Below are 24,283 nucleotides of genomic sequence, written 5' to 3'. Positions count from 1 at the left end.
CAGTTAGGCATCAATCAGGCCGGCAGGGGAGCGGTTAGGGGGCGATCAGGCTGGCAGGCAGAAGCGGTTAGGGGCAATCAGGCAGGCAGGCAGGTGAGCAGTTAGGAGCCAGCAGTTCCGGATTGTGAGAGGGATGTCCGACTACCCACATCCCGAGGGGTCCCAGACTGGAGAGGGTGCAGGCTGGTCTGAGGGAACCCCCCCCCCCGTGCACGAATTTCATGCACCAGGCCTCTAGTATCTACATAAACAACTTGGAATTCTTCTGCACAGAAAATCTGTCTGTTGTCCCACTTTTACTTATTTAATCAATGACTAATTATATCATTACTAGACAGGCCCGGTGCACAAATTCATGCATCAGTGGGGTCCCCTGGCCTGGCCTCTGGGATTGGGCCAAAACCGGCTCTCTGACATCCCCCAAGGGATCCTGGATTGCAAGAGGGCCCAGGCCAGGCCAAGGGACCCCACCGGTGCACAATCAGGGCCGGGGAGGGACGGGAGGTTGGCCAGTTGGGGAGGGACCATGGGAGAACTCCAGGGCATGTCCAGCCTGTCTTGCTCAGTCCTGATCGGCCAGACCCCAGCAGCAAGCTAACCTACCAGTTGGAGTGTCTGCCCCCTGGTGGTCAGTGCACGTCATAGCGACTGGTTGACCGGTCGACTGTCTGCCACCTCATGGTCAGTGCATGTCATAGTGCAGTGATGGTGAACCTTTTGAGCTTGGCGTGTCAGCATTTTGGAAAACCCTAACTTAACTCTGGTGCTGTGTCACATATAGAAATTTTTTGATATTTGCAATCATAGTAAAACAAAGACTTATATTTTTGATATTTATTTTATATATTTAAATGCCATTTAACAAAGAAAAATCAACCAAAAAAATGAGTTCGCGTGTCACCTCTGACACGTGTGTCATAGGTTCACCATCACTCTCATAGTGACTAGCCGACCGGTCAACTGTCTGACCCCTTGTGGTCAGTGCATGTCATAGCAAGCAGTGGAGCAGCCTTAGCATATCATTAGCATATTACGCTTTGATTGGTTGAACGGCCAACTGGCTGACTGGATACTTAGCATATTAGGCTCTTACTATATAGGATGGACTCCTGGGTGCTTTATACAGTGGGGCCTTGACTTACGAGTTTAATTCGTTCCGTGAGGGAGCTCGTAACTCAAATTACTTGTATGTCAAATCTTAAAGTGAACGAGTGAGACACGTGATGCCGGGCTGATGTTGTGGCGTTCACTGTGACGTTCGCTGTGCCAACTAGCGGTGGGGTATCTGAAGCTGGCTCGTAACCCGAATTTTAGCTCGCAACTCAAAGCAAAAAATCGGCCGAGAGACAGCTCCTATCTTGAAAAACTCGTTAGTTGGGACACTCGTAAGTCAAGGCCCCACTGTAGTTTGGGTTACAATCCATTACTGCTTATTTTGTTGCTCAAATGGTTCCAGCTTCAGCTATTGGGGAGCTCTTTTTAGTTGGGTCGTATGTCCCTTTTGCATACTCCCATCAATATGCTCCATGCTCATCTTGTACATCTCCTACCCCAGTCCTAAAACAGGCTGTTTCTCCAAGAGCCCTGATTCCTTGTATTAGAGAATGCTCAATACTATTGGGATGTCATTGCTTGTAGGCTCTCTCAGCTGCCAGAGTAAGGAAACATTTGTGTGTGTACCAACCTATGTGTAGACATATCTATAAATATCAAGCCAAACAAGAGTTTTTACTGATGTCTTCAACTATAATCCATTACCACATAGATCATTCTAATCTCCATCCTTTGCTTATCTGTAAACTCCCACTTGGATAGTGAAAAGAAACCTGACTTCAAACAGCCACCATCCAGAACTTTTAATCTGTACAGCCCCATTCCCCCCACCCCGCTTCTTGGGAAACAACTTCATCAACTGGAGTATAGTACGTACGTGCAGGTCTTTTGCTTTTAGTCTTACAGACTACTTGTTTCCAAAGTTACTTAGGTCAGCACCTTTTCCTCCTACCCTTCCTTCAGTGAGGTTGTTTTATACACTTGTAATACAGTAAGTCTGTTTTGTCACATTATGCCTTCCATCTGAGAACTCACTACCTCCTAAATGATTTTTTAATAGCATACATTAGGCTCACTTTTTGTGCTGTAAAGTTCTATGTGTTTTTGACAAATCATAGTGTCATGTACCCACCATTCTAATATAACGCAGAATAGTTTCACCGGCCTAAAACTTTTCCCCATGCTTCACCTATTCAACCCTCTTTTCTCTCCTTCCAAACCCCTGGCAACCACTGATCTCTGTACCACCACTTTAGTTTCCATTTTCCAGAACATCTTATAACTGAAATAATATGGAATATAGCCTTTTCAGACCAGCTTCTTTCAATCAGCAATATGTATTTAAGATTCAGCCATGTTTTCTTGGGACTTGGTAGCTCACAATTCTTTTATAGTATTTCGTTGTATGGAGTTACCAGTTTGTTTATTCACCTATTGAAGGACATCTTGGATGTCTCTAGGTCATAAAGGTCAAAATGAGGCTACTACAAAAACATTTTGTACAGATTTTTGTGTGGTTTTAAGTTTTTAAAGGAGGTTTCAATATAGCAGTTAACATCATCTCTTCTTTCTAAGTAGTCTTTCAATTCTGTTAGCTATCAATGAAGCCACCCAAATCTCTTCCTACCAATTTTGCACATCTGCCCGAGCAGCCTCCTCAAGTTATCTAATATAATTGTCCTGCTAGATACTCTTTGCAAAGCTCACCCATGAATTTAACTAAACTAAATAAGCAATTAATTACAAAGGGCCTACTATGTGACAGACACTGTACTAGGACTCTAAGGATGAATGAAACAGTAATTTCAGCCCTCAATGAAAGAAGTATAGCACTTCACTTGGAGCACAAAGCACAATGTACCCAAGCTTGCCCCAACAGCTCTCTTTCCCTGACGTGGCTATCTTAACCTCAAGTAGGAACTACATTGGGGCTCTTTAGGGATATGAACTGCCTGTGTTTTTTTATTTATTTGAGTCTCTCCTCTCCTCCTGCCACTATATGTCTGAGCTGGTTATATTCCTAACCGCCTTGTAGGTATGACATAGACCCAGTGCCATCATAGTCAATAGGCATTCCCGAACCTTACTCTATCAATGCAATGCCATTCTTCCATTCCTATTTCTTACAGGGCTTAGAATCATATACCAATTATAGTCCTAAAAATATAAGACCATGCTATAGGATGATAAAACTGAAATGCTATAGTACTTCTAATTTAATATTGCCTGTATCTCTGCAATTCCTACTTTTCCCAATGTAATAAGAAATAGAATAAATAATTCAAACTCTATTGTTTGTATGCAAAATGACTGGATGTATAAATGCAAAATGGCTTTATAAGGAAGATGACACATTTTATTCAGTAAATTTATTTCTCCCTACTTAATTAACATAATTAAAGGTGTTAGTAGACACAATCTAACATGAGGTCCAACAGTATATGTGACCCACTCCTGGGAATTTATTCTATAGAAATAATTTAAAAGAAGAAAAGTATTCTGTGCAGAAAAATGTTCATTACTACACTACGTATAATAATGAAAAACTGAAAACCAGAACACAATCCTCTAGTACGGAAATGGATGAAGAAACATGGATAAATTAGGTCGAAACATAATATATTACAATTCAAAATAATTTGGAAAAAATTATATGTGAAATGCCTGATACACTTTAGAGAAACAGTAGAATATAAGATCACAAATATATTTACACATTACAAAAATAGGTATATATACAGAGACTGAAAGGAAACATATAGAAAATTATTTAATGAAATTAACCACATTTTTCCTTAAGAGTTTTCTATTATAATACAAAAGTTTGAAAGAAAAAAGTGCATTTCAAAAAAATATTTTCTTATTGATTTCAGAGAGGAAGGGAGAGGGAGAGAGAGAAACATCAAAGAATCATTGATCAGCTGCCTCCTGCACGCCCCTTACTGGGGATCAAGCCCATAACCCAAGCGTGTGCCCTAACCGAGAATTTAACCATGACCTACTGGTTCATAGGTCGATGCTTAACCATTGAGCCACAGGGGCCAGGCAAAAGCATATTTCTTTACTTTAGATTGAGTTTTGCAGGTTCTTCCAAATCATACTGAACAGATAAAAGAAAAGAAAACAAACAAACAAACACATAAAACCTGGTGAGGGGGGTGAAGATAATTGAGCCCAAGAAATAAAAGCAGCTAAGACAGCCTATTCCCTGATCTGAATCCAGGCTCTGCCAGCTATTAGTTCTGTAATGTGAGATACTGACTAGTCTTTAAGAGTTCCCCTAGAAAATTTATTCTTAAAGTTTGTGATAATAAAAAAGAAATAAGTGTATGATAAATGTTAAGTGGTTATTTCATTCATATATATGGGTTGATCAGATAACAGTGTTGGAAAAAATACTATGAAGACTATCAAGATAATCTTTTTTAAAAAATATATTTTTATTGATTTCAGAGAGGAAGGGAGAGGGAGAGAGAGATAGAAACATCAATGATGAGAGATAATCATTGATTGACTGCTTCCTGCACACCCCCTACTTGGGATTGAGCCTGCAACCCAGGCATGTGCCCTTGACCAGAATCGAACCTGGGACCCTTCAGTCCACAGGCCGATTCTCTACCCACTGAGCCAAACCAGCTAGGGCTATCAATATAATCTTAAAGCAGCACATATTTTGTGTTGATTATTTGTCTGGTGTTGGCAAGACTACAACTTATGAAAATCTGCTCTTAAAATGTTTTCTGTAAGAAAAGAGTGCCATTGTTTAATTTTTTACTTAATTTGTTGGTATCCTGTAAAAAAAAAATTACCTACTGACTTTTTGATATTTCAAACATGTTTTTACTCATTTTACTTATTAGTTTTACCTTTTGTACTCATTAGAAAGCTTTTTTAAAAACTAGTATTTCATTCAAGGAAGAGGCTCTGCTTTACTCATCTTTGAATTGCCCCAGCATCAGGCATAGTACGTATACAAAACATATAGTTAACAATGAATATTTATCAATCAATTGAATCCTTTAAATATTTTTCATCTCACTACAGAATTAAATTATTCAACAATCTGGCTACAGAAGAGTTACTTAGCACTGCACATTCCTAACAGAATTTTCCAAAAAGGAATTTCTATTTTATTCTAGAACCTTTCATTAACAGAAACCAGGAAACAATGTGCACAAGAAACTAACAGAATGGCATTACATAGAATTCACTGCATTAATACATACCTGGGGTTGCTAAAGGCAACTGGGCTTGAGAATTTTAGGCTTGAAGACAGTAAATTCTCCTAAATACTTGCCCCTACAATTGCAAATGAGACTGACGCAGAAATTTCCCTCACCTTAAGAAAGTTGAGAGAAATAAATTTATACTAAATAAATCATCTAAAAAAGGAGGAAAAAATCTGATTAAGAGGACCTGCCAGTAGTCAATAGCTGCCTTTCTTCCCTTGATACAGCACAGTGCATAAATAGAACTAATATCTGCACACAGGTGTCTCCAGCAGTGTGTCACCTTCCTGTTTCTATCCTCGCCTTTTACACTCTCATTAATTCACTGTCAAATTCAAAGGAGCTCTTCAACATCTACACCACATCCAGCAACAAAGGCAGTTAGAGCCATTGGATCAGCTAGACAACATTCTAGAACACATTCTAGAACACGATCTTTAGGATCACCCCCCTCTCTGAGACAGGAAACGTCAGGGCTGGTTGCTACTCCGGGAACTGGTCCAGGGAACATGTCTGAAGTCTATCCTTTAAAGAGGAATGCTAACAAGGCACAGAAAAGCACCTGCAAAAACCTGGCCTTATGCTCTTGGTAAATCTTCATTGTTTCAGATTGCTCTAGTGAACCACAAAGTGTAACAAACTGCTAATCCAAACTGACTTGTAACTAAGCAGCTGTGCTTTACTGAAGGAAATTGGAAGGTAAGAGTTACAAATCACATATTTAATATTATAAAGAATCTACATTGTATTTGATAAATATAGACACCCTAGAGAAGTAAAGTAGTACTTTACACCCTGCCAAGCACACAATGTCAAAACAGTGAAAAATGTTAAGACACCAGCTCATAATTAGTCATTCTACTGCTAGGGAAGTGATTGCAGGCAATTTCTGTGAGAAAAGTAATGTCTGAGCTTGAATCAAGCAGTCCCTCTCTAAGAAAAAAGTGGACACTTAAGAACTGCTTCAGCCTGTTCATAAATATTCCCATCTACTCAGAGACAGACAGCAGCTGGTCTACATAATCTAACAGATTCTGAGCAGAAGGCACTGTAAGAAAAAATAAATAAAATGAATGTTTTCCCATTTCCCTGGTCCAATATGAGAAGTCACCTGTCTTCTGAAGACACTTTAGGATTTTTCCTCCAGTGACTTTAACCTCTTTGCGCTCCAACTCTGGGACCAAAACATTATAATCCTACTAGTGGCCCGATGCACGAAATTCATGCATAGAGAAGGGTATTCCCTCAGCCCAGCCTCCAATCAGCGACTCCTTGGGGGATGCCCACAGGGTTCGGGCCTAAACCAGCAGTCGGATCGTTCTCACTATCTGGGACTACTCGCTCACCTGCCTGCCTGACTGATCGCCCCTAACTGCCCTCCCCTACCGGCCTGATCTCGCCCCCAACTGCTCTCCCCTGCTGGCCTGATCTCACCCCTAACTGCCCTCCACTGCCATCCTGATCTCACCTGCTGGCCTGATCTCACCCCCAACGGCCCTCCTCTGCGGGCAATTTGGTTCTGATTGGTCGGTTTCTATGCCAGTAAGCATCAAAAGCTCCGCCTCACAGCTAGCCATTGGCTCCTCACAGTTCACCCAGATTTGGTTCTGACTGGTCAGTTTCTATGCCAGTCAGCGTCAAAAGCTCCGCCTCTTAGGCAGCCATTGGTTCCTCACACTTCGACCAGATTTGGTTCTGATTGGTCAGTTTCTATGCCATTCAGTGTCTCTGGGCCTATCAATGGGACCTGATCGAAAGGCAGGGCTGATCAGCAGCCCTGGTAGAGGCCTGGAGAGAAATGGAGGCATGGCTGCTGGCCAGACTGGGAGAGAAAGAGAGAGGCAAGTGGTGATCAAAAGCTGCCACAGAGGCAACGGATCAGTCCCTGCTTCTCTCTTCAGGCCTCTCTGATTCTGATTCGCAGCCCCCTCAGCAGTCAAGTGCTGGGGCACTGTGCGTGCAGTGGCATGCTGAATAATTTGGAGTTGAAGTGTCAGGATGTTTGCAACTTGTATGCAGAAGGCAGCAAAGAATTAGAGAGGAAAAGCAAATATTACAAAATACTAATAATTGGTCAGTCTAAGTAAAGGGTATTCACATATTGTGTTCTAGTCTTTTAATTTTTCTGTAGGTTTGAACATTTTTAAACTATAAAGTTGGGGGAGAGAAAGAATGAATGTGCATTCTCAAATGTTTTCATCCACTTGAAGTACTGTCCTTTGCTTACATCCCCACCCCAAAAAAGCCTCACCCAAATCATCATTACATTTCTCTTAGCAGCAAAAGATGATAATTACTGCTGCCTAATGGGCAGCACAAACATTAGACCCTTTCTTTTTCTAAGCACAGGAAGTGCTGCCTAGAAAAACAAATTCAGAAGAGAGCCCTTCAAGGGTGAGTGAATTTAAAAGCCTAGTCTAAGAAACAACACAGTTCCCAAACCTTATTACGTAAGTTAAAAGAAAAGCCCCAATCAACTTAAAGAAAGCCAGTCAGCAAGAATAGTAAAATATTTTCAAAAAATGCAAATCATATTGCCTATTTATAAATTTAAATGTTTTTATCAAACATGATTTATCACCAGAGGCAAAAAAAATCTCTTAACATTTCATTTGCTTATCTTCAAATGGGTTAAGTGTGAAAGAATGCTGAACGAATATAAAAAGTTTAATGACCACAAATCTTTTTTCTATTAGGATTTCATTATGTTGCTTACAATATGTTAAAGCTAAAAGATTGAGAACAACCTTTGAAAAACATGAAACTCTAAAGAGGATCTGTAGAGAATTTAAAAATTGTGCCAGGCATATAGTGCATACTCAAATATTTGCTAAATGAATACTTACAGAATACAAGTACACTACATGCCTTTAAAATATGCTACTGTTTAACAAAATAGGAGCATGTGAAAAAAAATTCCCTAATTAAGATCACAACATTGCAATAAACAGATATACACTGCAAACTCCTAGCAAATACCTTGCAAGGTACAGTGGGTGTTTGAAGAAGTATATTTTTCTCTATCAAAAGCTAACCACAATTCCTAAGGGGATCCTCTTTCACAAAAGAAACCCTCCACAGACATAGAAGGGAAATGCCTCTCTCATGAATCAAGAGGCTAAGTTCTAGAAAACAATGATGATACATGCTTTTAAGAATCAGGGCTATTCCTTAATACCTCTAGAGGTTTCCAGAGCCACTTTTCTAGTGAAAAATATTCAAACCTGCAGAATTTATAAGAGACCTTTCACAGAACATTGGGTTCTAATGTGGCACAATATCCTGGGTGGAAATTGACTCCGAGGAAGACAACAAATTCTTATTCCTAACTATCTCTTAAAAGACAAAAAGGCCTATATTCAGCTCAAGGACTCCTGCCATGCCCACAGTCATTCTTTCTGCAACAAAGAAAACAAGCTTTACCTCCATGTCTATAATTAATTAGACCAAGAATCAGCACCTGAAGCAAGGCTAGACATAATGGAAGTGGCCAAAAAGGCAGGGTGAAGAAGAGTACTGGCTAGACCAGTGGCCCAGAAATCAGGATTTTAAAAAGATTCCCAGGTGATTCTAATGTGCAGCCAAGGTTGAGAACCACTGGGCTAGACTGATACCATCTAAATGGTTATTACTGGCCACATGTGGCCATTAAGCTTCTATTACTATTGGCTCTATCTCTTTGTCTTTTACTCTGCACCAGCTAAAAGTGGTGTCTTTGCTGTTTCTGGAACACATCTTAAATACTCTCTAGCCTCAGGGCCTTTGCACTTGTCACCTCTGCCTGGCCACTGTTTCTCCCAGATACCACATGGCTTGGTCTTTACTTATTAACCAACCTCCCTTACATAAAGAAGCCTGCAGATTTATACACCCTTTCCCTAGCACCCCCTTATCCCCTTTTTATTCCATAACACTCATCACTTTCTGATATATTACATATTTATATATTTATCTCTCCTCCTGCAAGAATATAAGAAAAATGAAGGTAGACTGCCAGTTTCATTTTCTACTATATCCCTAGTGGTAGGATAGTGACTAGTATACATTAGATAGGTATTCAGTTAAATATTTGTGGAATGAATAAAAAACTAGACACTTAAAAGTTAGGCAAGCTTCTCATTGCTCTTATTTCTGGAGCCTAAAAGTCTCTGACATAGAGCATATTCAGTAAATACTGGAGAAAGGAAGAAGAGGAAAAAGCTACCAATCTAAGTAACAACCACATCCTTAAGTGAGCAGGAAGAACAGAAGAGCTGTTAGAAGATATAAGAAAACAAATCAAATATTTATTTTATCACAGTACGGGTTACCTTCAAAGGACACATGGAGTTGAGAAAAGCATTTAGGAAGTAGTATATTTGAGGTTTGCAAAACAAAACAAAAAACCAGTAAGCTTATAGTTAGAAACTGTACTCAGAGAATGTGAACAGCTTGAATTACATGGAGGAAAATTATGCAGAAAGTCAGGAATGGAGAAAAATAAACAAATTTCATAACAGTAACATTTCTGGCAAGGAGTAGGGGAATGGGAAAGAGTTTGCAACAGATGTAGCAAGATACCACAGCAAGCACAAAGTCTGGCAGGAATAGAAAGTATAAAGGTCAAACTGGAGATACATATTGAGACCACATATTTACACAGCTTACTGGGAAAGCAGCATTAAAGTTCATACCCAGTGATACAGAAAGAATACTCTGTGCTTCTATGGTTATCAGAAAAAAAACCATTAATCACACAGCCCAATGGGGTAATAATGCAGCTGTGTGAGGGCAAAGATAACATTATTATGAGAACTTTGCTTCGTTTTTTCAACCAACTGGCAAAATTAATATTGTACTTCTAATGCAGCATTAAAAATGTTTTCCAAAAAAATCTAACATATAATGTTTTCTTCCAACTCCAGTAACTTTAACAACCAGCAATTTTCAAAACATGCTCTCTAAGGGCAAGAATATGCAAGTAATTAAAACAGTTCCAGACTTGCCTTAGAAACTCGGAACTTTTCTCAGAAAAAATACTAAATCCATTAAAATACATTATCTTAAAGATATGTTTCATTTTGAAGGCATGTCCAACAGTAATACAGGTATCCCTCACTTTTTGATCATGGTGAATAAAACAAAGCATGTATACACTGAACTTGCCTGCACCCACCATTCCTACTAATCTTAAAAGCTGTGGAAATTACTTTTGGTTCTGCTAGTAGCAAAGTAATCTCTTCTAGCTGGCATCCAGTAATGGATAAAATAGACAAGTCTATTGCTTGAGTATCAGACTGATGGGTATACAAAAGTGTAGTGTTACATTATTTTATACTTACAGGGAAATCAGTCCTAGTGAAATATACATTACATACACTATACATACATTATTACTACTTTACACAGGCTGTGTATTTACCATACCATTCCTGCTTTTACTATATTTAGTGTTATTTTAGGTTTTGTGTATTATCTGGCATAATTTGGTAGGTTATTTTTTGCATCTGGGAATATTCCAAATTTTTTTCCATAAAAATTGTCATAGCTTCTTTGCTTTTACACCATTATGACTTACAAAGTTTCCCAGGAATGCTCTACTTTTAGATAGCAGGGTAAACTTGTGGTATTCCCTTAAAAGAGAAAGCAGTTGAGAACTAAGCAAATCATAACCTAGAGTCATTAGATCCACACCAGTTTCCAGTGAGGAGTCAGAATGCTAACTAACCTCTCTGTCTCTTGCTTCTCTCCTCTCCTTTTAATCTTGATTCAACAAAGGACAAGCAAATGGTCTCATAAGTTCTCTATCAAGACAGCAGTGTTCACACAGGGGTTAACAGTGTTTATACAGCAGTGCTTAGAATTGACAAAAATTCAGCAGGTAACTTTGAGCTACTCGTTGAAAGCAGACAACTACTACTTTGAGAATACTTATGACTTTTTTAGGTTTTACAGATTTAGGTTTATAGTCCCAATACCATACACGAGTAACAGCTATTCTCATTTTTCTCAGAAAAGTACATTAGAGGACCATATTTTAAATATCTATAAAGAAAATAGTTTTTTTCTACTAACTTTCCATTTGATTGTAAACTTTTTGGTAATAAAATTACCGATTAAATGAACATAAGATATTGCCCTGGAAGACTTCGAGAGCAAATTCAAAACTCTAAACCAGTGGTCGGCAAACTGCAGCCCCTTGAGTGTGGCTCTTCCACAAAATACCACGTGCGGGCGCGCACATACAGTGCGATTGAAACCTCATGGCCACACTCAAGGGGCCAAAGAGCCGCATGTGGCTCGCGAGCCGCAGTTTGCCGACCACTGCTCTAAACCATTTCTTTTAAATCTAGAAGCTAATGCCTCTGAACATCATCACCTGTAACTTCTGACTCCTCTTATTACAGGAATGGGATCTCTCATGCTTGGAATCTCTCATGCTGGGCATGCACTTAAACCCCCCTCCTTTGTTCTGAATCTCTCCTAGAACTGGAGTTAAATTTCAAACTATGTCAGTGGGTACCATAATCTGATTCAAAATAAAACCCCACTCCAATCTAAACATTCTTGAATACTGGGTCTGAGATAACTCACTGACCTACATTCAGAAGTAAGTTTTAAAACTGGTAATCGTAGGCTATCTGAATGAGATCATATGATAATCATTTTTGTACTCCCCAATGCCTGGAACATTTAGCAAGCAATCTAAAAAATTTTTTTCATGGACATAGTTATGACTTAGGCTTCTTAATAACAAGTTGAGTATGGAACAAAGTTAGCTTGTCCTATATAATAAAAGGCTACTATGCAAATCGACCAAACGGCGGAATGACCAGTCGCTATGACACACACTAACCACCAGATGCTCAATGCAGAAGGTACTTCTTCCAGGCCCTGTAATAAACTTCCTTATTTCAGTTTTAAAAAATATATTATCATTTGGGACAGCATGGATGGACCTAGAGGGTATTATGCTAAATGTAATAAGTCAGTAAAAGAATGGCAAATATCATACGATTTTACTTATGTGTGAAATTTAAAGAACAAACAAAACAGAAACAGACTCATAGGTATAGAGAACAGACTAACGGTTGGCATAGGGGAGGGGTGTTGGGGGTGAAGGGAATGAGAAGTGTAGATTGGTAGTTACATAATAGTCATGAGGATGTAAAGTACAGCATAGGAGTCCTGGCCGGTGTAGATCAGTTGGTTGAATGTCATCCCATGCACCTAGAGGTCGCAGGTTCGATTCCCAGTAGGGGCTCATACCTGGATTGTGGGCTTAATCCCCAGTAGGGGGCATGCAGGAGCCAGCCAATTGATGCTTCTCTCTCATCAGTGTTCCTCTCTCTCCTTCTCCCTTCCCTTCTCTCTCTAAAATCAATAAAGACATTTAAAAAAAAACAACATACAGCATAGGAAATATAGTCAATAATCCTATCTAATAAAGAAGGACTATGCTAATTGACCATCACGCCATCACAAAGATGGCGACGCCCACGGCCAATAAGGAGGGAATATGCTAATTGACTACCACACCCTCAAAGATAGCGGCGCCCACAGCCACAAGATGGCAGCACCCAGTCCCCTCAGCTCCTCATTTTTTGGAGTCTTTTTTCTTTTTCCTGATCTGATTGGGTGTTTTCTGCTTCCTTGTATTCCAAATTGCTGATTTGATTTTCTACTTCGTCTAATCTACTGTTGATTTCCTGTACTTTATTCTTCATTTCAGTTAGTGTTATTCCTCCTTTCTGACTGGTTCTTTTTTTTATGGTTTCCATGTCCTTTTATATGCTGTGTGGTTCTCACTAAGTTTCTTGAGCATCCTTATAACCACTGTTTTGAAATCTGTATCTGGTACTTTGCTTGCCTCCATTTCATTTAGTTCTTTTTCTGGAGATTTCTCCAGTTTTTTCATTTGGACCTGTTTCTTTGTCTCTGCATTTTGGCTGCCTCTGTTTATTTCTGTGTATTAGGTAGCGATGTTCCATCTCCCAATCTTGGTAGAGTGGCCGTAGAAGGTGTCCTGCAAGGCCCAGTGGTGCAGCCCCTCCTCCCCAGTCACCTGAGCTGGGCACTCTAGGTACACAACCTCCCCCCCACCCCTGTGTAGGCTATGTGCAATGTCATGTTGTAGTTGAGCCTTGATTGCTATTGGCATGTCACTGGGAGGAACTGCCCACCCCCCAGGCCAACTGGCTGTGAGGACTGGGTGCAACCACAGTGGAGGAGCTACCGTGCAAGGGCCAAACCTACTGAGCGGGATTTGCTTCAGTGGGGCTTTGATGCCCACCAAGTCTATCCCTTGAGTGTGTCACTCACGGAGGTGGTAGGATGTGGTCTGAAGCTGTCCACTGAGTGCTCTGGCTCTGGGGCCTCACAGAAGGTGCAAGATCAGCCAATGCCTGGGGGCCACCTGGCATAAGCCAGAGAGCAATCTGCAGATGGCTGCTACTTGTGCCGGGCTTAGAGGTGCCCAGGAGAGGCCAAACTGTGAACCAAGGCCGGCTGCTGCTACTGCTGAGCCTGGGGTGACTTAGCATGAGGTATGGGCATGCATGAATCAAGATCGGTCATTTGTATGAAAAATCCACTAGAAACGGCTTGGGCAGGCCTGCCAGTTGGGTGGGCGGGATCTCAGGGAAATCACCAGTGTTAGCCAGATTGATGGAGATTCAGATTTGACGCCTGCCTATGGACTCTGTAGGGGGAGGGCTCAGCAAAGGAGCAATGGCTTCTGTCAGCACTTCTGTCTGGGAGCACGATGCCCCTCCAGTCTTTGCCTTGAAATCAAACAATTCAATTCTTCCTCTGGTATCCTTGGCAACTTCAAACTCCTAACCTAGCACTGGAGCTCAGAGTGAGTGAGTCAGAGTAAGTCCATGTGTAGGCCCTTTAAGAGGGACTGCTGGGACTCCAGAGCCCTCCATCTCACTCAACAACACTCACTGCTGGTTTTAACAGTCAGAATTTATGGGAACATGTCTTCCCAGCACTGGAACCCTAGGCTGGGGGTTCTTATATGGGGCTAGGACGACCCCTTGCTCCTGGAGGGGACCTCTGTAGCTGAGATATCCTTCTTGATTTTAACCACCACATATGAGTGTGGGGGTGACCAGCCCACCTGCATCTCCACTTCTCCTACCAGTCTCGATGTGGCTTCTTCTATTTATCCTCAGTTTTAGAACTTCTGTTCAGCTAGATTTCAGGTAGTTATGAATGATGGTCATTCGGTAATTTAGTTGTAATTTTGATGAGGCTGTGGGAGGTTACAAATAATGCCTTTACCTACACCACCATCTTGACCAGAACTCTGTCACACAGAAATTAAAAGAGAAAAGAAAACTATTACATTTTTAAAGAGAAGCCAAACACTCAAAATTTTTGTGAAATCTCCCCTACTTTTAAAATACTGTAGGCCAAATCAAAAACATCTTCAGACAATCTGTACTTTTTTGTTTCCTGGAAGAATTAGTTAGAAATTCAGTCTACAGATATTAGCACATGCCTTTAGCACAGTAGGGACTCAATGAAGACTTGTTAGATGAACAGATACATCTGAGATTACAAGATAATTCAGGTGTTAAGGAGAAACTTAATACAACAATTGTCCAAAATATTTGCATCATGTTTAAAGGAGAAATTAAAAAAGACTGGTGACACCATCTCTGTAGCCTGCTTTTAGCTTTCAATGAATATAGTTGAGAATTCAGAGCTTTTCATTTTCTGCCTCTAACAGCAAACAGAAGAAAATTAAGAGGAAGATGATTCACAATTAGATAATCAGATGAATGCAGAGACAGAAAGCAGCACTCTATATTCTTATATTTCTAGAGATAAAAAGAAAATATTGTATTTTCATCAGGTAGTCATTTATCAGGAAGGGCACTGTCACACAATATTTTGCCACACAATATTTTGTCACACAATATAAGAATACAGACCACCACATTCCACTAAATGTACATGTGACGGTATTCTTTCATCTTTTACGATATTTGCATGCCAAAATCTACTTGATACAAAGAGGTTTGCTACCCTGAAATTCTAATTTAAATTCCTAAAGGTTTGTTACTATCTTTTACTCTTACTTCTGTATATTATTCATAAAAATGACAATAAAATCTGAATATTCACTGTATCCATGTGATAAATGGTGATTTTTCCAACCTGCTAGAGATTCAACATCAATTTTCCTCATCCTACCTCCAATTCTCACCCTCTTGAAGGATGCTACACTACTTATACAATTTAAAGTAACAACAATGTATTTAATTGGCTAAATTTTTATAACTAATGTTGGTTTTCTACAAAAAAATGTTTTAATTATTCATGTTATATTTTATATAGTTACACAATATAACTACATTTCAGCTTGCTTCTTTCATTCAAAAATATAAATATTTTAAGTTAAAATTTACATCTTGGCTTAAATAATTACTGTAGAATCCCTCCCACAGTAACAATTAGCATTCCAGATTACCTATCTAACCATTAACAGAAATCACCAAAATACCCTGAGATCTCATTACAGAGGTCACATGAGACTTATAACTACTCCCATATGGTTGAAAATGATAAGTTATTTAAAATAAAAAAAAAAAGTAAACTGGTCAATTAGCACAGCGGGTTAGAGTACTGTCCCAATATGCCAACAGTGCAAACTCAATCTTCCCAATCATGGCACATACAAGAATTAACCAATAAATGCATAAATAAGTGGAACAACAAATCAATCAATCTCCCCCCCTTCCTCTCTCTAAAATCAATCAATCAATCAATCAATCAAAAAATGTTAAAGAAAGCATTCACAGAAAAGCATCATTTAGTCTTAGTTTTGGAACAAAATTATTCCTGAGTACTGATTATGACACTACCCTGATTTATAAATGTTGACCTCACCATGTGATTTTTAAATGGCCCTAATTTCTTGGACTAGAAGGAACATTTTATTCCCGTGAACATAACATAATATGGTCCTAAATCAGCCCAAATTCTTTCACCCTTTAGGCTAGAAACACTAGATAGGTGTGGTTCTCCCAATCTCAGGCCCCCGCTTTTTTTAATTTTCTGTCTGGAAAATCTTATGTACTTTAATCTACCCACTCCCCTTGCTATATTATATTCTCTTTGTGCCCTTAGAAGTACTGTATGTTCTAATTGTGTTTTTTTGTGTGCACAAAAACAAGTAGAAAAACAGAGAAATAAATTAATGTTAAAAATTTTCCAGGAGGATTCTACTTCACCAAGCAAGGTACTGCTTACCCTGTAATTAATTTTAATATTGTAGCAGGAAAGACTTTTTCCTTTATGTTTTAATCTGGGGACAAGAAAAAAATCTAGTAATAGAACGTCAACATTAATTTGAGGGGAGATGAAAAATGACTTAATAACACTGCAGCAGGATTAATATTGTACAATAGATCATAGAGCCATAAAACTCTTGACAAATTCATTTTTGTATCACTGTATATTGTTGCTAATAGGGCAGGGCATATCTGAAAGGCTGTTAATACCTTACTGTACAAATGCCAATCCAATTGCACTGCAAGGGTATAGTGTACTTTGCAGGAGATGGGAGAAAAGAGAAATTTCCTCACCCATCTGCAGTTTGCATTTAAATGCAACATGGGGAAGAATAAGGGCAGAGTGATTTCAAGCAGGAAGTTAATGTTTGCTTGAAATCAAGTAGTCCAATTCAGAAAATGAGTTGATAGTTACCAGGATATTTGCTTCCACTTCAAGACCATCTAGCCAAGGAATAGAGAGTGGAAAATATATCAGCAAATGACACAAGACAAATTTTATCCCAAACAGCTATCCAAACAAAATGTCAAGCCAAAAGACCAAATAGGGGAATCTTAACTTGACACAAAAGCTACCAAATCCTTAAACAAAAAAAGAAGCTATCAGATCTTTACACTACAAATAACTACTTCGAGCTAAGATTAAGACTAGTAGGAACTGAATTTATCCTCCTGCCTGAAAAAAATAACAAAATTTTTAAAAACAGAAAAAATAATATAAAAACAGAAAAAATATAATATTAAACATCTTAATAGAAAGTATCTTAAATACTATGAACATCTGGCAAAAAAAAAAAAAAAGGACAGTGAATCCTGAGACATGGGACATAAAGGAGACAAGCCCTATGGAGTTTCCAAGCCCTGGAACAGGAAAGGGAAAGTGAGGTGAAACCCTGAGTAGGCACTGGCTTCTGGGGGACGAAACCTGTGCATCTGCAGCTCAGAAGGGGCCTGTGTTTGATTTAATGCTCTGAAGTTACTGTCTTGAAATTCTAAATAATTTTTACAAAGGGTCACACTTTAATTTTATATGAGCCCTGCAAATTTTATAGCTGGTCCTGCCTGGCAGGTGCCCTAAGCTAAGAGTCCTAAATCCAACTCAGCTAGAGTTCATAGAGTAGAATAAGCACATGCATATTTAAAGAACAATTCAAGGCCAGGGAAAGAATCATCCAAAAGGATTAGGGGTAATAGTACCTGTCATGGACACGGGCTGGGAATAGTGCTGTTCCCAAAGGTCAGATCCAGAAAACTCGTAATTCAGAGGCAATGGGTAAAATACTCAAGAAGATCTTGCCTCATAAGTGCGGGTCGCGACCCACAGGTTGAGAACCGCTGCTAAGCCTTGGTCAAAAATCTATTTTTATGCAATGTCCAACATTCCAGATTTACCTAATTAGTTTCCTCATGATTAAATTTAGCAGAAAGAGGAAGGACCTTTGGAAGGGTTAAGTCATGAGGGTGGAGCCTTCATAAGTTGTATCAGTGCTTAGCCCTTCCATCATGTGAGGAAACATAGAATGAGAAGTCTAAGATCTGGAAAAGAGACCTTACTCAACCATACGTGCATCCTGATCTTGGACTTCCAGCCTCCAGAACTGTGAGAAATAAATTTCTGTTGTTTATAAGCCATCCAGTCTGTGGTATTTTGTTACATAGTAACCTGAAAGGACTAAGCTAGGAACCAACCCAAAACTAACACAGATGTTAGATTTAGCAGATAACATTATAAGAACAACATGGCCGAATTTGTAGGCTACTACTAATAAATCAGTACTTAGGTAGAAATTTATAATATTAAACATCTTAATAGAAAATATCTTAAATCAATAAACCCAGCTGTATCCAATTAATGGTATCCTTCCTCCTTTGTTTTTCTTCCACCTTAAGAAACTAGAACCTGAAGAACAAATTAAAACTCAGACTGCAGAAAGAAGGAAATGATAAAAAGCATAGTGAAAAAATGTTTTAAATGGAAATCAAAAACAAGAGAGATAAGAAATGAAACCAAAAGTTGGTTGGTTCTTTGAGACAATCAATAAAACTGATTAAAACAAACAAAAAACAACAACAACAACAAATGTCTAGCCAGGATAAGGAAAAAAGAGAGAGAGCAAGAGAAGATACCAATTACCTGTATAAGAAAGAAGTGTCGTCACTATAGTTTTAGAGTATTTAAAAAAACAGAATATTGTGAACTACTCTAAACTATAAATACGACAAGTAGCATAAAATAAACAAAATTACTGAAAAGACAAGCCACCGAGGCTCACCCAAAAAATTAATCTGAATAGGCCTTTATCTTTATTAAAAGTAGTCACCATCCCACAAAGAAAACTCCAGGCATAGATGGCTCCATTGATGAACTCTACCAAACATTTAAGGAAGAAATAATACCACCAAAACAATTCTTACAGACAACTGAAGTGGAGCTTAATCTCATTCCATGTGGTCAGAATTTACTGTGATAATAAAACCAGACAAAACATTGTTAAGATAAGAAAACTACGGACTAATACCCATGATAAATATAGATGTAAAAATTCTTAATACAATCTTATCAAATTGAATCCACATTATCTATTAAAAGGATAATGCATCATGAAGCAGGGCTTATCTAAAAAATGCAGGACTAGTTCAGCATTTGAAAACCAATTAGTATAATCAATTCACTAGATTAACAAACTAAGAGAAAAGCCATATGATCATCTCAACAGACACAGAAAAAGCATTTTATAAAATCCAACATTCATTCTTTTTTTTCTTTGCTAATCCTCACCCAAGGATATTTTTTCCATTGATTTTTAGAGAGTGAAGGGAGGGAGGAAGAGGGAGAAGAAGAGGGGAAGGAGGAGGGGAACAAGGAAGGGGGGAGGGAAGTGGGGGAGGAGGGTTTCACAGATATATACATATCTCAAACATACCTCAATAATGCTTTTTAAAAAATGTACAATAAACATGTTCAAATATAAGGCACATCAGCTAATTCAGATCACTATCCTGTCTCCATTAATAGTATCCTTTCTCTTTTGTTTTTCAACATTTACAACACTACCAGTAAAAGCACTTCTCAAGTTAGAATAATGTCCATCAAATTCTCCCTCAAGTTCCTGCATTACAACTAAAAGTGTTTTTATACTTAATGAAATGTTTTAGTGAACCTTTCCACCAAACCGATCTTCCTATAGCCTATTTATCTCAGTTGTGGATTAAACTGAGCTATGCACAGAGGAAGGTTGCTTTGGGTGAAACCCTATTTATGAAAAGGCTAAATTAGCCTCTACTTCACACTGCTTAAGAACCACTTTTCTAATTCAGAGAATGAACTTGAGTGAAAAAATTATTTTTCGTCATTATTTATAGTAACTTTACAAAAATAGATTTCTTGCTGCTATAGTACAATCAAGGAAATTGAGGCAGCTTAGAATGAAGCAGATGGAAATGTGAGGAGATAGCTCACCACCAGTTCATGGCTAACTGGCTAGTTTCTTGAGACAATTATGCCTTACTTCATGCAATATATAATCAAAAATTATTTTTTTGTACACAGAATCTATTTCCCCATTAACAAAGTTTTGTTTCTAATTGACCTTCAATTGATGGCTTGAATAACTTAAGGTTGATGAGAAACTTTAGAGATGCTAGAGTAACCTATTAAGACTACCTTAAAAAGCAAGAATCCTATCTAATAAAGTGGGAATATGCTAATTGACCCTCACAACACTGCAAGGATGGCAGCGCCCACAGCCAATAAGGAGGGAATATGCTAACTGACTGCCCTGCCCTCAAAGATGGCAGCACCCACAGCCAATAAGGAGGGAATATGCTAATTGACTGCCATGCCCTTAAAGATGGCAGCGCCAATACAAGATGGCAGCACCCTGTCTCCTCAGCCCTGCCAGGGTGGCAGGCACGTGGCAAGGCTGGGGGCCTGCACCCAGGGCCACCCAAAGCTCAAGTAACCAGGGTCGGCCGAGGATTGCGCTGCCAGCAATGGCAGTAGCAGAGGTGTTATGGGGCATCGCCATCCCGATTGCTGGGTCGCCTCCCACCCCTAAGGGCTCTGGGACTGTGAGAGGGACCAGGCCCCTGCCAGGGTGGCAGGCACGTGGCAAGGCTGGGGGCCTGCACCCAGGGCCACCCAAAGCTCAAGTAACCAGGGTCGGCCGAGGCTTGCGCTGCCAGCAGTGGCAGTAGCAGAGGTGTTATGGGGCATTGCCATCCCGATTGCCGGGTCGCCTCCCACCCCTAAGGGCTCCGGGACTGTGAGAGGGACCAGGCTGGGCCGAGAGACCCCCTCCCCTCCAGTGCATGAATTTTCATGTACCGGGCCTCTAGTACTTTCATAACATGAAATATTACTCCCAGATTTACCTACATATGAATTTTATAAAGGAAAGAATACCTGTAGGCAAAAATTTTTCAAATAAAATAAATAAGTAATAAAGATAAAGGTGACAGGTACAGGAAGTAGCCAAAAAAAGATTTGTTGTGAAAAGGCAATAGCTGCTATTTCCACTTCCAAGTCCAGTAGTTTTGAGATATTAGGCAATAAAACTCTCAGGTCACTAAAACTGTCTCTCTGAGCTAGAGAACTAATCTAACCTATAACACAATACGCTGACTACTGCATGCTCATCTAAGACTTAGTAAATGCTTTACTAAATAGATCAGAAAGAACATTTCAAAACCTCCTTAATGTAAAAACTGAGAGTAGAAGATGGCCCTTATTTATTTTATGGAAAAATCAAGAGTAACTCCAAGCAGTGGTTAGGTCTTCAGCTTCAAGAAAATCCTAATGGGATCACTTTCTTTCAGAACCTCTAGCTTAGGTACTCAATGTAATGATTCAAAACTGTGCTGTCTAGTACAAAGTACATCAGCATAGAACTGTGCTGTCACATCACATGTGGCTATTTAGATTAAAATGAATTGGAAAATTCAGTTCCTCAGTCACATAAGTCACATTTCAAGTGCTCAATAACCACAAGTGGCCGGTAGCCACCATACTGGACAGCACAGATAACAAGACATTTCCACCAACACAGAAATTTTTATTGGACAGTGCTGCTCCAGAATGACCAGTTTAGAGTAAGATAATGTCTCTTTTTCACAAACTTTTTTACTCTTTTAGATATTTTCATAAATGATGTTTCATTTTGGTAAAAATATTTTCACTGAAGAAATACAATTTTATGAGTCCATGCTTTTGGAAGTCCATCCATGGAATAAAATTAGCTTTAGACACCACCATCCTAGAAAGCAGCACAGAATTTTTTTTTTAATCCTATAAAGTTTCCTTTACGTTGGATGTATTTAACTACCTGAAAAGTGCCATTGGTAATTAGCACTCAAAATTGTTCTGCCCCCCTTTGGGACATTTGAAGGCTGAAGAGAAGAAAATCATAACAACCTTACCAAATCAACAACTCAGAAACTGAGAAAAAAATAGTTAAACAATTAAAAGCCATGGATATAGTGATAGAAGATCTAATGACTTTTACAAATGAATTTGGGGGCTTGAAAGGCCAACAAAACTCAGTAAGTGCAAAGGTTTTTCAAAATAAACTATCACAATAGTTAAACAATTAAAAGCCATGGATATAGTGATAGGTTTTTCAAAATAAACTATCATTTTATTAATGGATATAAATGATGGTAAACTGCATGAGCAATTCAGGTCCATTTTCATTTAAGTGGTATCTTTACTGAAGCCACATATTATTGACTTCATAGTATCTGTCTTCCAGTTGACTACTAACAAAACTACTCTAATCCCAGTTTGCAGGCAATAGTGGAAATGAATGTTATTTATCATTCACCTACCTCTTTCACTTGTCAAGATAAAATCTTTCCCAATGTCATATAATTTAATCAGCCAAAAACCTTACAAAGGGAAGGGAAGGCATAAAGTATACCATCTGGTCCCAATTATCTACACTAATAAAAGAGAAACATGGTAATTGGCGTACGACCGCTACCCTTTTCATTGGCTAATCAGTGAGTATATGCAAATTAACTGTCAGCCAAGATGGCGGCCGGCAGCCAGGCACTGAAGCGAGCACGAGGCTTGCTTGCTGCAGATTCCAACGTTCTCCGCCTAACTTGCCAGCCTCTCAGTTGCAACTCTAAGCAACTATATACTATGTTGCAAATAAGAAGCTAAACAAAACCCCAGAAAAGGGCTTCCATTCAGCCGGGCTCAGACCGCAACATTGTATCTATGTTTTCAGCAGCGAGGCCTCAGAGCTAAAGCTGGCCCAGAAAAAAAAAAAAAAAAGAAAAGAAAACAAGGAGCGGTTGGAAGCTTTAGTCACTCGCCAGCCGGAAAACAGCCCTCAGCCCCTCACCCAGACTGGCCAGGCACCCCAGTGGGGACCCCCACCCTGATCCAGGACACCCTTCAGGGCAAACCAGCCAGCCCCTACCCATGCACCAGGCCTCTATCCTATATAGTAAAAGGGTAATAGGCCTCCCAGCACCGGGATCAGCGGAGCAGCGAGGCTCCCGGCACCGGGATCAGCGTGACAGGGGGCAGCGTCCAAACCCCCTGATCGCCCTGCGGCTCTGTGTGATACAGGGGGCTGCGCCCAAACCAGTGGGGTCCCTCAGCCTGGCCTGTGACCTCTCGCAATCCAGGACCCCTCGGGGGATGTCGGGGAGCTGGTTTCGGCCCAATCCTGCAGGCCAGGCCAATGGACCCCACTGGTGCACGAATTCGTGCATCGGGCCTCTAGTCAATCTTACCTAATAATAAACATGTAAATTGACCATCCCTCCGCTACACTCACCAGCCAATCAGGAGAGTATGCAAATTAACCCAACAAAGATGGCGGTTAATTTGCATACATAGGCGAGAAGCAGCGGAGCGAAGACCGAAGGCTCCTGCCGGAGCAGCGAAGACCGAAGGCTCCAACCAGAGCAGCGAAGACCAAAGGCTCCGACCGGAGCAGCGAAGACCGAAGGCTCCGGCCGAAGCGAGTACACTCACCAGCCAATCAGGAGAGTATGCAAATTAACCCAACAAAGATGGCGGTTAATTTGCATACATAGGCGAGAAGCAGCGGAGCGAAGACCGAAGGCTCCTGCCGGAGCAGCGAAGACCGAAGGCTCCAACCAGAGCAGCGAAGACCAAAGGCTCCGACCGGAGCAGCGAAGACCGAAGGCTCCGGCCGAAGCGAGGGCCTGGGTCAGCGAAGACCGAAGGCTCCAACCAGAGCAGCGAAGACTGAAGATTCCGGACGAAGCAAGGGCCTGGGTCCTGGGTGCCGGAGGAAAACTGGTGCCGGCAGCCAGGGGAAGGGAAGGCCTATTGCACAAATCTCTTCGTGCAACAGGCCTCTAGTATACTATAAGAAAATCCCATTCAAATAAAATAACAGCCATTGTGACACTAAGAATTATCCTTTGGTGTTTCAAATTATACTTTGATAAGCTCTAACTCTTTATAGATCTTCAAATGAACATCCTCACAATTACACATATCTGCAAAGGTCTAAAAAAGGCTAGGCAGCCATATCTGTTATTCTAACAACATATTTAATGTGCAGCAGACATCTAAGGAGGTATTTTCATCAACAGAAGAATCATTAATTATTTCTGAAGCCCCTACAGAAGAAAATATAGACTTGGAATGGCTGACAAAACAAAAAGACTGGTTTGATGAACTGATGCTCTAAGAGAGGGGTTTATGTGCTGAATCATTTCGTGTGGGTC

The 24,283-nt window shown here is 39.9% G+C and overlaps 1 protein-coding gene and 1 long non-coding RNA gene across 2 annotated transcripts in view; both read right to left on the bottom strand.

The window, feature by feature from the left end:
• Nucleotides 1-24,283, bottom strand: part of ZFAND3 (zinc finger, AN1-type domain 3) — a 242,705-nt gene that overhangs the window by 178,169 nt on the left and 40,253 nt on the right. The gene's annotated exons all lie outside the window — the stretch shown is intronic.
• LOC106727391 lies at nucleotides 16,578-22,497 on the bottom strand. Its single transcript, XR_001363571.1, has 3 exons — nucleotides 22,394-22,497; nucleotides 17,960-18,165; nucleotides 16,578-17,011 (listed from the first exon to the last, which is right to left on the bottom strand). It is a non-coding gene; the product is annotated as an uncharacterized LOC106727391 (long non-coding RNA).

Source organism: Myotis brandtii, unplaced genomic scaffold (assembly GCF_000412655.1).
Source record: "Myotis brandtii unplaced genomic scaffold, ASM41265v1 scaffold420, whole genome shotgun sequence".
Taxonomy (NCBI): Eukaryota; Metazoa; Chordata; class Mammalia; order Chiroptera; family Vespertilionidae; genus Myotis; species Myotis brandtii.
This window is presented reverse-complemented; position numbering and strand designations above follow the sequence as displayed.